Source organism: Arachis ipaensis, chromosome B3 (genome assembly GCF_059453495.1).
Source record: "Arachis ipaensis isolate K30076 ecotype BB chromosome B3, ASM5945349v1, whole genome shotgun sequence".
Taxonomy (NCBI): Eukaryota; Viridiplantae; Streptophyta; class Magnoliopsida; order Fabales; family Fabaceae; genus Arachis; species Arachis ipaensis.
Window position 1 is genome coordinate 82,454,235 of NC_142438.1, and position 13,769 is coordinate 82,468,003.

The following is a 13,769-nucleotide window of genomic DNA, read 5'->3' on the forward strand; positions in this document are numbered from 1 at the left end:
GTTGGCCAATGCTCATAAGTGGCTACGTTAGAGTCCACGTTAACTTAGTTAACGTGGCCTCTAACGTTAAAAGTGGGAAAGGAAGCAAACGTTAGTGACATTCAACATTGTCACTAACGTTGGCCTAAGTGCACAATGCCACGTTAACTCCCACGTTAACTTGGTTAACGTGGAAGCTAACGTGAAGAGGCAAGGGTGGTCGACAACGTTAGTGACACCGAACATTGTCACTAACGTTGGAAGCAACCACACAACCCCAAGGAGCCACGTTGACTTCCACGTTAACTTAGTTAACGTGGAGGCTAACGTGAAAGAAGAAGGTGATGGCCAACGTTAGTGACACTCAACATTGTCACTAACGTTGGAAGGAGCCACACAAGCCACTATGAGCCACGTTAACTCCCACGTTAACTTAGTTAACGTGGAAGCTAACGTGGATGAGTAAAAGATGAGCCAACGTTAGTGACACTCAACATTGTCACTAACGTTGGGGATGGCTAAGCAATGCCATGTTAAAGAGCCACATTAACTAAGTTAACGTGGGCTCTAACGTGAGACATGGGGGCACATTGGAACGTTAGTGACAATGTTGAGTGTCACTAACGTTCTCGAAGGATGGCAAGCCCACGTTAAAGAGCCACGTTAACTAAGTTAACGTGGGCTCTAACGTAGGAGCAAGGGGGGCTTTTCAACGTTATTGGGAAAGTTAAGCCCCCAATAACGTGTGCGAAGGACCTAGAGGCAACGTTAGTGGCAACGTTTGTGCCACTAACGTTGAAGTTAACGTGGCTTTTACTTAGGAACGTTAGTGAGAAAGTTGATTGTCACTAACGTTCTCGAACTCATATTTTCACTAAATGTTAACACCCCTAACGCCATGAGCTAAAGTCTCTGCCCACTTCACACTTTCTCTCTGCAAGTAGAGCCAAGCCCAAATAAAGAAAAGAACTGCTTCAAACTCAAGATCTAAAGGCCCAAGACTTGAAGAGCCAACTAGAAGATGAGAAGAGTAGTACATATAGGAGTAGCTTTGAATTATTTTGGGAGTTCCAGGAGTTGGAAAATAGCATAGAACTACTTCCTGTATTTACTTTCTCTGCACTTCTAGTTTTCATTATGTATTCTCTATCTTTGTTTTCATTTTCCAGAGCTATGAACAACTAAACCCCTTTCATTGGGTTAGGGAGCTCTGTTGTAATTTGATGGATCAATACTAGTTTTCATTATTCTTCTTCTATCTTTTCTCTTGATTTTACTTGAAAGCTTTCGATCTTCATCCAATTGGATAGTGATCTTGGAAAAGAAACTATTCATACTTGGATCTCTTCTGAACCTTGGAAGAGGAATGAAGAGATCAAGCTAGAAATGCTTTCTCATGCTGGACCAAATTGGGTTTGGATGGATATGTGACTATAATCCTCTCAATACTTGATTTGGAAAATGCATGTGGTATAATCAGTGACCATACTTCATCTCTTCTCATGAGCAATTGACCAAGGAATTGGCTATTGATCAAGATTTGAGAGATTCAATTACAAGAAATTGTAATTCAATCACTTAAGATTGCCAAGGAGATCAATGAGTGCATTGATTGAGGAAGAGATGAAAATGAGATTGATCCGGAGAATGCAACATCTCCTAAGCCCAATGAACTCCCCATTTCTGATCTTACCCAATCTCTTTAATTTCTGTCATTTACATTTATGAGCAATTCCCCCATTCCCATTTAAGATTCTGCAATTTACTTTCTGTCATTTACTTTCTCGCATTTAACTTTCTGCAATTCTCAACTAAATTTCTGATTCGCTCAACTAGAACATTCCTCTAATTAAAGTTGCTTGATCAATGAATCCTTGTGGGATTCGACCTCACTCTATTGTGAGTTTTTACTTGACGACAAATTCGGTACACTTGCCGAAGGAAATTCGTTGCGAGACAAATTTTCCGTGCATCAGTATGAGAACTAGACGTCCTATCCTAGTTATCCTTATCAATTGTGACATCAATTGTCCATTGCTACCACTTAATTAACCTCTAACTATGAAGGAAAGTCAAGTGGATGAATCAATTTGATTCCTCAAGTCCTAGTCAACTCCTAAGGAAATACTAGCCCTAGAGGTATCCAAATCAATCATCACCTTTCAATTATCAATCAATAAAGGAGTTTGATAACTCAAGAGTCTCCAATTACTCTATAAAAGCTAAGGATATAAAAATCTAACTTAAAACCCTCCCAAGCATTTTGTCAAATACTTGGAAGGCATAACATAAAAACATAGAAAAACCAACAATTGCAAGCATCAATGATAACAATTAAAGCATGAAGCAATAAACATGAAATACCTCAAATTGCATTAAATAGGAAATTGAATCTAACATGAAGGGTTCATAAACTAAATTGGGAAAATAAATAAACCAACAAGAGAAATAGATAAACTAACGTTATAGAACTAATAAGAGTAGAAGAAAACTAAATTAAACTAAGATGGAAATCTAAAATTGAAAATAGCTAATCCTAAGAATCCAAAAACCTAGAGAGAGGAGAGATCCCCTCTCTCTAGAAAACTACATCTAAAACTTAAAATTATGTGAATGAAAGTTGTGCCTTATTATTGGTTATTGTGAATATTGTGAATAAATTTGATTTTTTGTTTCTTTCTTAGTCGTTTCTATTTTTAGGAGTTTGATTTCATTATTTCTTCTCAGTGTTTGTTTTTATTTTCTATTGATACTATGAATTCTCACCCCTTTGGCTATGAGTTTGGTTACAATCATGTTGTAGGAAGAGGAAATTACAATTAGAGCTTGGATCAAGGATGGGACAATCAACGATAGGAGGAGCCACAAGGATTTGATCAACCCTCTTAGCAACAACCACCTCCAAGGTATTATCAACAACCATTCTATGATGCTTACCAAGACAATAGTTATAGTGGACCTCTTCGTGACAATCAACACCCACCATAATATACGTTTAAACCCCCTATTCAACATAGCTTTGAACCACTCTACTTACAAGCCCCTTTCCACCATTCACCCACACATCACCCTCACACCGCAGCCACCACCGGCGACCCCGAACCGCCACCGACTGCCCCCTCTCCCTCCTTTCTTCTTCTTCTTTTCCTACTTCTCTTCCCCTTCTCCCTACCATCGTTGCAACCAGAGCAGAAGCCACGCTTCCCTGCTCTACATTCCACTGCACTATCATCCGCTTCTCAGCCAGTCTACCATCTAGTGCACCGCCTCTTTGAGCGCCTTAATCAGATGGAGCGCCGCAATCAGCGGCGTTATGAGCAGTCTGAGTGTCGCAATAAGCGACGCTATGAACATCTGAAGTTGATTGTGAGGTCAGCGCATCCTGACATCCCCTCCGAGCCTGACACACCATCGGAGCACTTTGAGGAGGAGGAGGATGAGCAGGAGGAGGATGCACAAGAGGAGGACCAGCAGCAGGCACAACACGAAGAGCCTCAGCTTGAGCAGCTTGCAGAGCCACAGGCACCTGCACAGTCACCGCCGCCAGAGCTAGCAGCACACCCTTCAGTAGGCGATGACCCGTCACACCCAGCTTGACAGAGCATCGAGGACGATGCTATGATATAAGTGTGGGGAGGTTGCCGTCTCCGACAGATTTTATTTTGGTAAACTATTTCAGAATTTTGTCCTATTTTACTTTATTTTGTATTTTTCTTTATTTTATTTTATTTTATTTCTCTTTTAGTAGTTGCACATTTCTATTTTATTATACTTCTGTTTATTTTTACTTTATTGCATTTTGCACTTTGGGCTTGTATATATCTTAGATATTTAGCTTAAAATGCACTTTTAGTTTATTAGTTGTGATGTGGAAAACATGGATCATTGAACTTAGTTTACCCTTTGGCATATGAGAAATTGATTTGATTGAAAAAAGGGATAAACTAAAAACTTTTAGTTTTTCATTATCACAACATTTCATTTAGTATATATATATATATATAATAATAAATGTTGGTCAATTGATAAAATTTTCAAGAAATATATTTATCTTTTAGGAAAGGCATTTAAGATTCACATTGATTTGAGTTAAAACCTTTTGGTAACTTGCATGATATATATATATATATATATATATAATTGGAAGATGGTTTTTAAGCTAAAGAACACACAACCCGTGAGTTTTTGAGATTAATAGCATGGTTACATTATTTAACCATAATATTTTATTCTTGTGTGTTTCTTATCTATGATTGCAATCTTTGCTTTGTTCCAGTCTATATGTCCATTATTTAGTGTAAGTTCATGCTTATATGTGATTGAGGCCATCATTTGTTGTTTGCTCACTTATACCAAATAGCCTACCATTCTAATTACCTTCGTTTGCCACTTTGAGCCTTTTAATCCCCATTTATTCTTTATATTACCACATCACTAGCCTTAAGCGGAATAATAATTAATTATCCCAGTTAAATTTTTGGTTAGCTTAAGATAGAGATTGTATATCAATTAGGTGTGGGGAATTGTGGGGACATGGGTTAATGGGAATGTGCTATGTTTCTAATTTATTTGAATAGTGAGAATTTGGGTGGACACTCATGTGAGACCAGGAAAACCATATGCATTAATATGTTGTGTTTTGCTTTCAAAAAAAAAAATTTATTACAATATAAATAAATAAATAACTAAATAGGGGACAAAATTACCTCAATGTTAAGTTTAATAAAAGATCAATGCATATGTGGTGAAATTAAAGAAAAATTTAATACATGAGTATGTGATGCAAAAGTGGGAATTTTGGGTAGCTAGGCATGATTTTAGAGTTATATAGAGTGTGTGTATGTTAGGTGAGAACTTAGGTTAGTCAAAGATTCATATTATAGCTCACTTGGCCATACATATATCCTCACCTTTACCTTAGCCCCATTACAACCTTGAAAAGACCTCATGATGTCTGTGATAAACTACTATTTTATGGTTTATCTTGTGCTCAATTGAGTGATTTTTATCAACTCTTTACCCACTTATTCATACTATTTACATGGTTTTACGTTTTCCTTCCTAATTTTGTGCTATGATTGAAAACATGTTTCCTGGGACTTTAAATTGCTAATATTAATCCTCTCTTATTACCATTAGATGCCTTGATATGTGTGTTAAGTGATTTCAGAGTTTATAGGGCAAGAATGGCTTAGAGGATGGAAAGGAAGCATGCAAAAATGGAAGGAATACAAGAAGTTGAAGGAACTGCAAAGCTGTCAGCCTGACCTCTTCGCACTCAAACGATTATAACTTTAGCTACAGAGGTCCAAATGATGCGGTTCTAGTTGCGTTGGAAATAACGTCCGGGGCTTCGATTTGATATATAATTTGCCATAGTTTCCCTGACGATAAGTGACGCAAACGCGTGATCTACGCGGACGCGTCGCAGTGGCGAAAAAACCAGCGTGTTTGAATTCGAAACCAGCGAATTCTGGGTTGTTTCTGACCCAGTTCTCGGTTCAGAAAACACAGATTAGAGGCTATAAAGTGGGAGAATGCATCCATTCACAAACACAAGCTCATAATACACAATTTCATGATTTAGATGTAGTTTTTAGAGAGAGGTTCTCTCTTCTCTCTCTTAGGATTAGGATTTAGGATTTAGGATCTTTCTTGCTTTCATGATTGTCCCTTTTTATCAGGTTCAACTTTCCTTTTTATTATCTTCTCAATTTAATTTATGAACTTCTCTATGTTACAGATAATTCTCTTAATTAATGTTATTTGAGGTATTTCAGTTTATGATTGCTCTCTTTTGTTTATGTTACTGTTACTTCCAACCTGGAGATATTTTTATTCGAGTAGATTTACTTTTCCCCTTTTGGTCTTGGTTAAGAAATCAGTAATTCAGGAGTTATCAAACTCAACGTGATCGATAATTGTTATCTTTGCTAATTGAATTGAACTTCAATAATTCCAGTCCTTTCTTAGGAATTGACTAGAACCTGAAGATCAGACTAATTAATCCACTTGATCTTCCCTTGCTTTAGTAAAGGCTAACTAAGTGGGATTAAGATGCAATTCTCGTCTCCATTGATAAGGATAACTAGGATAGGACTTCCAATTTCTCATACCTTGCCAAGAGTTTATTTTACAGTTATTTATTTATTTTACTTGTCATTCAAATTACTTGTTCCTTACTTTCAAAACCCCAATTTACAATCTTCATAACCAATAGTAAGAACATACCTTCCTGCAGTTCCTTGAGAAGATGACCCGAAGTTTAAATACTTCGCTTATTAATTTTAAAGGGGTTTGTTACTTGTGACAACCAAAACTTTTATAAGAAAGGTTGATTGCTTGGTTTAGAAACTATATTTGTAACGCGAATTTATTCTAACTTCTAAACCAACAATCTTCAGTTCTTCAAAATGGCGCCGTTGCCGGGGAATTGCAAACATGTGCCTTATTATTGGTTATTGTAAATATTTGCTTTTTGCTTGTTTATTTTTTTTATTTTTGTTTTTATTTTTGCTTTTTCATAAATTAAGAGGTTATTGGTTTTTATTTAGTTATTAAATTTTTTTTTTCAAAAAATTGTTCTTGGTGTTCATCTTGATCTTCAAGTTGTTCTTCATGTTCATCTTGACCTTCAAGTTGTTCTTAATTGTTTTCTTCGTTTTGATCTAAAAATTTTAAGTTTTGTGTCATTTTATTGTTTTTTCTTTCCTCATTAAATTCAAAAATTCAAAATTTAAAATTCAATTTCAAAATTTCAAATTTCAATTTTAAAAATTCAAATTTTAAAAAAAATTTAAAATTCAAAATTCAGAATTTCAAAATTTAAAATTTCAAAATTTAAATTTCAAAATTCAAATCTTTTTCAAAAATCATGTCTTTTTCAAAATCTTATCTTATCTTATTTCAAAAATCAAATTTCAAAATTCATTATTTAAATTTCAAATTTCAAAATTTTAATTTTCAAATTTTAAAATTTAAAATTCAAATTTCAAAATTTAATTTTTAAATTTAAAATTTAAATTTCAATAACCTTTTAATTTAAATTTATTTTTATTTTCATTTTTAATTTTTATTTGCTATTATGAACTCTCACCCCTTTGGCTTTGAGTCTGGTTACAATTATGTTGCAGGAAGAAGAGATTACAATGAGAACATGCATCAAGGATGGAACAATCAAAGATGGGAGGAGCCACAAGGATTTGATCAACCCTCATGGCAACAACCACCTCCATATGCCTATGAACCCCCTGCTCAACATGACTTTGGACCACGATACTCACAAGCAAGCCCTTTTCCACCATTCACCTCCATATGACCCTATCCCTGATCCACCATACCAACCACCTTATGAACCATATATAGAACCAACCCAATTTCAACCCAATTACTCCTAAGAACCACCACCTCCATATGAACCATATCCATATCCATCAATCCAAGAGCCTTATGGTCCTACTTATGATACCCAAGCGAAACAAGAATCAACGGACCGTGTCAAGAAAACAGTGGATCAATTTCATGCAACTCTATATCAACTAAATCAAGCGATAAATCAATTAGCTTCCCGACGTTCGGACACTCAAGGAACCCCCATGGCTTCATGTGGACAATCTAATGAAGAACGTAGCATGAAGGAGACATTAGAAACTCCAGTGGACAGTAAGGAGCATGAATTTGTACTGGAACAAGTGGAGGAAGCCGGAATAATTGAAGAAGAAGAAATGGTTGAAGACTTGCGAGATGCTGAACCTCCATGGGAAAGTCATGACATAGAGCCTCCTTCCAAGACGGTTGCATTTGATGTTGAGGAGGGTGTACAACCTCCAAGGCATATCATGGCTAGAGACCTGGAAGAGGTTGATCAAGAGATGGAGAATCAACAAAAAGAGGCACAGCCTCCCATGCCCTTGGTGAGAAATGAAGAAGAGATTGAATTGGAAGAAAGCTACCAAGAGGAAGAGGTTGAAATTGAAGAAGCTTGCAAAGAGGTGGAAGTTGTCTGAGAAAAGCACAAGGGAGTGGAGCCTGCAAATTCGTTAGAAATACTTCCCCCTAAGTTGCCATCATCCTTCACAACATTCAAGTGGGTAAAATTCATATCCCTTAGCTTTCTAATTCCACTTGAATATGGGCTACTGGAGACGGATGGTCAACTTAGAGCTCTTTGTGGCATTAAGAGTAAGAGGAAGATGGTTAGTGGTTGGAGTTGTCAATCAAGGTTCAATATGGTTGCATACTCAAATTTTAACTGCAAAGTTTGGTGTAAAGCTCAACTGAATGGGTCTAGGAAGTTGGTTGGCCGCTTTAGTGAGAATTCAGATTGCTTGCCACCCGAATGGAATCATGATGATCAACAAGAAGACGGGTGCAAAAGCAAGGTTTGGGATCCTGGAATCTGTTCGGACATTCAACACCCCGGGAGCCTAAGAATCTGTTTGAAGCTGCTCAAAGGCTTTACTTGCCTAGTTTGGGACCCCGGAGGCTGTTGGAATTCCAAACATTGGCGGAGATTTTTGGATGAATTCAAGCATAAGCCACCATAACAGGAAGCTCATCAAATGTCCAACTTAAGGACTTTAACTAAAAGTGCTAGGTGGGAGATAACCCACCATGGTATGATCGTTTCTTTTTCAATTTTATTTCGTGTTGTTTGTTTTTATTTTATTTTATTTTCATTGAACCTAGAAGTATTCATAGCATCTACATTAGCACTGCATATTGCATACTGCATAATTACATATAAAAAAAAGCACGCACGCGACGCGGCAGCGTAGTTGACGCGTCCGCGTCACCAGTGCATTGGGAAGAAAAGAAATCGAACAGAAAGTCATGCGAGAGCGTGGCTAGAGGCGTGCCTTTGGCACAAATTGATCCACGCGACCGTGTTGCTGACGCGTCCGCGTCATATGGGAAAAATTCCTCCCACGCGTTTGCGTCACCCACGCGAACGCGTGGCTCTGTAAAATCGACGTAAAGGGGTGTATGGCAGTATGTTGGGCTGGACTCATGCTGGAAGCCCAAGCCCTACCACACGACCGTGTGCCCCACGCGGCCACGTCATTTTAAGAAAATGGCCATTGACGCGTTCGCGCCAACCACGCGACCGCGTCACCCAAAATTTGGCAAAAGAATTTCGAACAGAGAGTTGCGCGAACGCGAGGCTGCACTCGCGCTAATAGCACAAATCAGGCCACGCAATCGCGTGACCCACGCGTCGGCATCACCTGACCTTATCGCGCACCACGCGATCGCGTCACTCACGCGTCCGCATCACATGCGGCGCACATCTTATCCAGATCAGCCAGATATATTATATTTTCTTCCCCAATCCTAATTTCTTCTATCTTTTCTTCTTTCTTCTTTCTTTCTTACTTTCTTTCTCTTCATCTTTTTATCTTCTCATCCTTTTTTACTTTCATTTTATTTTATTTAATTTAATTGCTTACTTTCATTCATTGCATTTTAATCTTGTGCATATTTTTATTTTCTTTTCTAAATTTATTATTTCACCATTGGTGTTCAAATGTTCTTATTCAACTGTTATGTCTTTTCTGGTATTATTTTGGTGCTCAGTGACTTGTTTTACACTGTTAGGTAATATTATTTAAGTCAATGCTAATCTTTTATGATATTTGTATTAATTTTGTATTGACATAAATTTATATTATCTTTCCTTCCACACTCTCTTCCCTATTGTTGTAACTTTTTGCACTCTTGATTTGCCATGTACTTCTACTGTTTTCTCACTTGCATGTTGTAGGTACCATGTAATTGAGACCCTCATTATTTGGCATTAACCCAACCATATTTTATTTATTATCTTTATTTTTGGGTTACTTTTTCTTCTATTTCCTCTTCTTTCAGGCTGGCCACCGAAGAAGGAAAAAGGGAGAAACTTCTAAAAGAGGAGACAGACAAGTCCATCTGCACATTCCTTGATGAGAAAAGCGTCAGTTGAAGCAACCCGTCCACTTACACATCTTAGTATGCACCGAGGACGGTGCAATCTTTAAGTGTGGGGAGGTCGATACCGATCTCCATGGGTTAGTTATTTTCTTCTCAACACCAATATTTTATTTTCTTTGTTAATTGCTACATTTGCATATTTAATTGCATGTTTGTTTGATTTTGTGCATATTTTACCACTTGGTTGAAGAAATATTTTCTTTTTCAAAAACTTTTAGAGCATTTCACTAATTTGAAAAAAATTTAATGTTACACTTGTTTGAAGAAATATTATACTAGAACATGGTTTAGAGCTCGAACATACAAAACCTGTGAGATTTTTTAGCCTATTTGAATTGGTTGCATTTTACCAACCAATATTTTATTTTTGGTGTGTGTTTTTCTCTCTAAAATTGTGATCTTTGTCTTGCTTAATTCTATATTTCCATGATTTGATGTATGCATACACATACATGATTGAGGCCTTTGTTTCACTGAGCTTACATACCCATATGGCCTTACCCTTTCATTATTCTTTGCAAACCAATGTTGAGCCTATTATACCCCTTTGTTCTTTACTTTAGCACATCATTAACTCTAAGCGGAAAACAATAATGTCCTTAATTTGAATCCTTGGTTAGCTTAGACTAGTGAGAGTGCTCATGAATTAAGTATGGGAAAAGTTGAATTTGGAAACATTTGGTTTGAGAATTGAGTATGTTAGAATTTTATGAAATGTGAAAAAAATTTTTAGGACATGATTCATGCATCCAATAATTTAATAGATAGCAAATAAGAAAAAGGGGACAAAATGCCCCAAAGTAAATGGTGAAAGCAATGCATATGTACTGTACTTGAAAATTAGAATGCATGAATATGTGGAAAACATGGTTAATAGATAGTTAGATGTGGTATTATGATTACATGGATTGTCTAAAGTTAGGTGGAAAGTTTAAGTTAATTAAGGATTCAGATTTTAGTCCACTTGGCCAAATACAATCCTACCTTGACCCTAACCCCATTACAACCCTTAAAAGACTTCTTGATATGTGTATCTGTGCATTAAATTTATGTTGATTGTTAGATGAAGAGAAAGCCTTAGAAAGCAAGGTTAGTAGAGAATTGAGAGAATCGAACTTAAAACACTTGAGTGATTAGAGTGCATACACTCCCAGTGAGGGTTCGATGCTCGATTCTTTGTTCCCGGCTTTCATGAGCTATTTTCTTCTACAAGCCTATTTGCACTTCATTTTTATGATTTGAATTTGTGAAATCCAGTTCATATTTACTCTTGGAGAATTTATTTACTTTTAAACCAAGTAGGAAAAAGCATTCTTCGTGTAGTTGGATTCATATAGATAGGTTGCATTTCATACATTCTACCATTCCTCTTCACCCCTTTATAGTTTCTCTTGAGCTTAGTGATGAGCGGATAATTTATACGCTTTTTGGCATTGTTTTTAGTATGTTTTAAGTAGAATCTAGTTACTTTTAGGGATGTTTTCATTAGTTTTTATGTTAAATTCACATTTCTGGACTTTACTATGAGTCTGTGTGTTTTTCTGTGATTTCAGGTATTTTCTGGATGAAATTGAGGGACTTGAGCAAAAATCAGATTCAAAGGTTGAAGAAGGACTGCTGATGCTGTTGGATTCTGACCTCCCTGCACTCAAAGTGGATTTTCTGGAGCTACATAACTCAAAATGGCGCGCTTCCAATTGCGTTGGAAAGTGGACATCAGGGGCTTTCCAGCAATATATAATAGTCCATACTTAGAACGAGTTTAGATGACGTAAAAGGGCGTTGAACGCCAGTTCTATGCTGCTGTCTGGAGTTAAACGCCAGAAACAAGTCACAAACTAGAGTTGAACGCCAGAAATACGTTACAACCTGGCGTTCAACTCCAGAAAGAGCCTCTGCACGTGGAACATTCAAGCTCAGCCCAAGCACACACCAAGTGGGCCCCGGAAGTAGATTTATGCATCAATTACTTACTTCTGTAAACCCTAGTAACTAGTTTATTATAAATAGAACTTTTTACTATTGTATTAGACATCCTGGATTGTATTCTGATCCTGTGATCACGTTCTAGGGGGCTGGCCTTTCAGCCATGCCTGGACCTTTCACTTATGTATTTTTAACGGTAGAGTTTCTACACTCCATAGATTAAGGTGTGGAGCTCTGCTGTTCCTCAAAGATTAATGCAAAGTAATACCGTTTTCTATTCAATTCATCTTATTTCGCTTCTAAGATATTCATTCGTTCTTCAACCTGAATGTGTTGAACGTGACAATCATCATCATTCCCTATGAACGTGTGCCTGACAACCACTTCCGTTCTACCTTAGATTGAATGAGTGTCTCTTAGATCTCTTAATCGGAATCTTCGTGGTGTAAGCTAGAATGATGGCGGCATTCAAGAGAATCCGGAAAGTCTAAACCTTGTCTGTGGTATTCCGAGTAGGATTCAATGATTGAATGACTGTGACGAGCTTCAAACTCGCGAGTGCTGGGCGTAGTGACAGACGCAAAAGGAGGGTGAATCCTATTCCAACATGATCGGGAACCTCAGATGATTAGCCGTGCCGTGACAGGGCATCTTGGACCATTTTCACAAGAGGAGGGGATGTAGCCACTGACAACGGTGATGCCCTTGCATAAAGCCATCCATAGAAAGGAGTAAGACTGATTGGATGAAGACAGCAGGAAAGCGGAGGTTTAGAGGGACGAAAGCATCTCCATACGCTTATCTGAAAATCTCACCAATGAATTATATAAGTGTTTCTATCCTTCTTTTATTACTTATTTTCAAAAACCCCATTACTATTTTATATCTGCCTGACTGAGATTTACAAGGTGACCATAGCTTGCTTCATACCAACAATCTCCGTGGGATCGACCCTTACTCACGTAAGGTTTATTACTTGGACGACCCAGAGCACTTGCTGATTAGTTATGCGAAGTTGTGAAGATATGTTTAGACCATGGTTCTGTGCATCCGTTTTTGGTGCCATTGCCAGGAAATCAATTTAGTACAATAATTCACAACCTGAGTAACAATTTCGCATACCAAGTTTTTGGCGCCGTTGCTGGGGATTGTTCGAGTTTTCGGCAAGCTTTTGGTCCGGTAACATCAGTGCCAAGTTTGATCCGGCAACAACACCAAGTTTTTGGCGCCGTTGCCGGGGATTGTTCGAGTTTGGACAACTGACGGTTCATCTTGTTGCTCAGATTAGGTAATTTTCTTTTGTTTTGTTTTCAAAAAATTTTCAAAAATCTTTCAAAAATTTTTCTTTTGTTTTCGAAAAAAAAATGTTTTCAAAAATATATTTTTCTTCAGAATTTTTAAGAATGAATTCTAGTGTTTCATAAAGCTTGTTGAAGCCTGATTGGCTGTAAAGCCATGTCTAAATTCTTTTGGACTAAGGTTTCACTTATACTCAAGAAAAGAGCTTCTTTGTCTTTCTTAGCAAATTAGCTGATGCATGTAATAGCATACTAAAGCTTGGCTGGCTATTAAGCCATGCTTGACCCTTTGATTGGAGCTTTAGTTTAAAGAGCATAAGATTCCTGGAATTCATATTAAAAATTTTGGAATCCTTATTTTTCTTTTTTCAAATGATTTTCGAAAAATATAAAATAAAAACAAAAAAAAATTTCATAAAATCATAAAAATAAAAAATATTTCATGTCTCTTGTTTGAGTCTTGAGTCAAGTTATAAGTTTGGTGTCTATTGCATATTCATATTGCATTTTTCGAAAATTCATGCATTCATAGTGTTCTTCATGATCTTCAAGTTATAAGTTGATCTTTGCATTTGCATGTTTTGTGTCTTTTCTTGT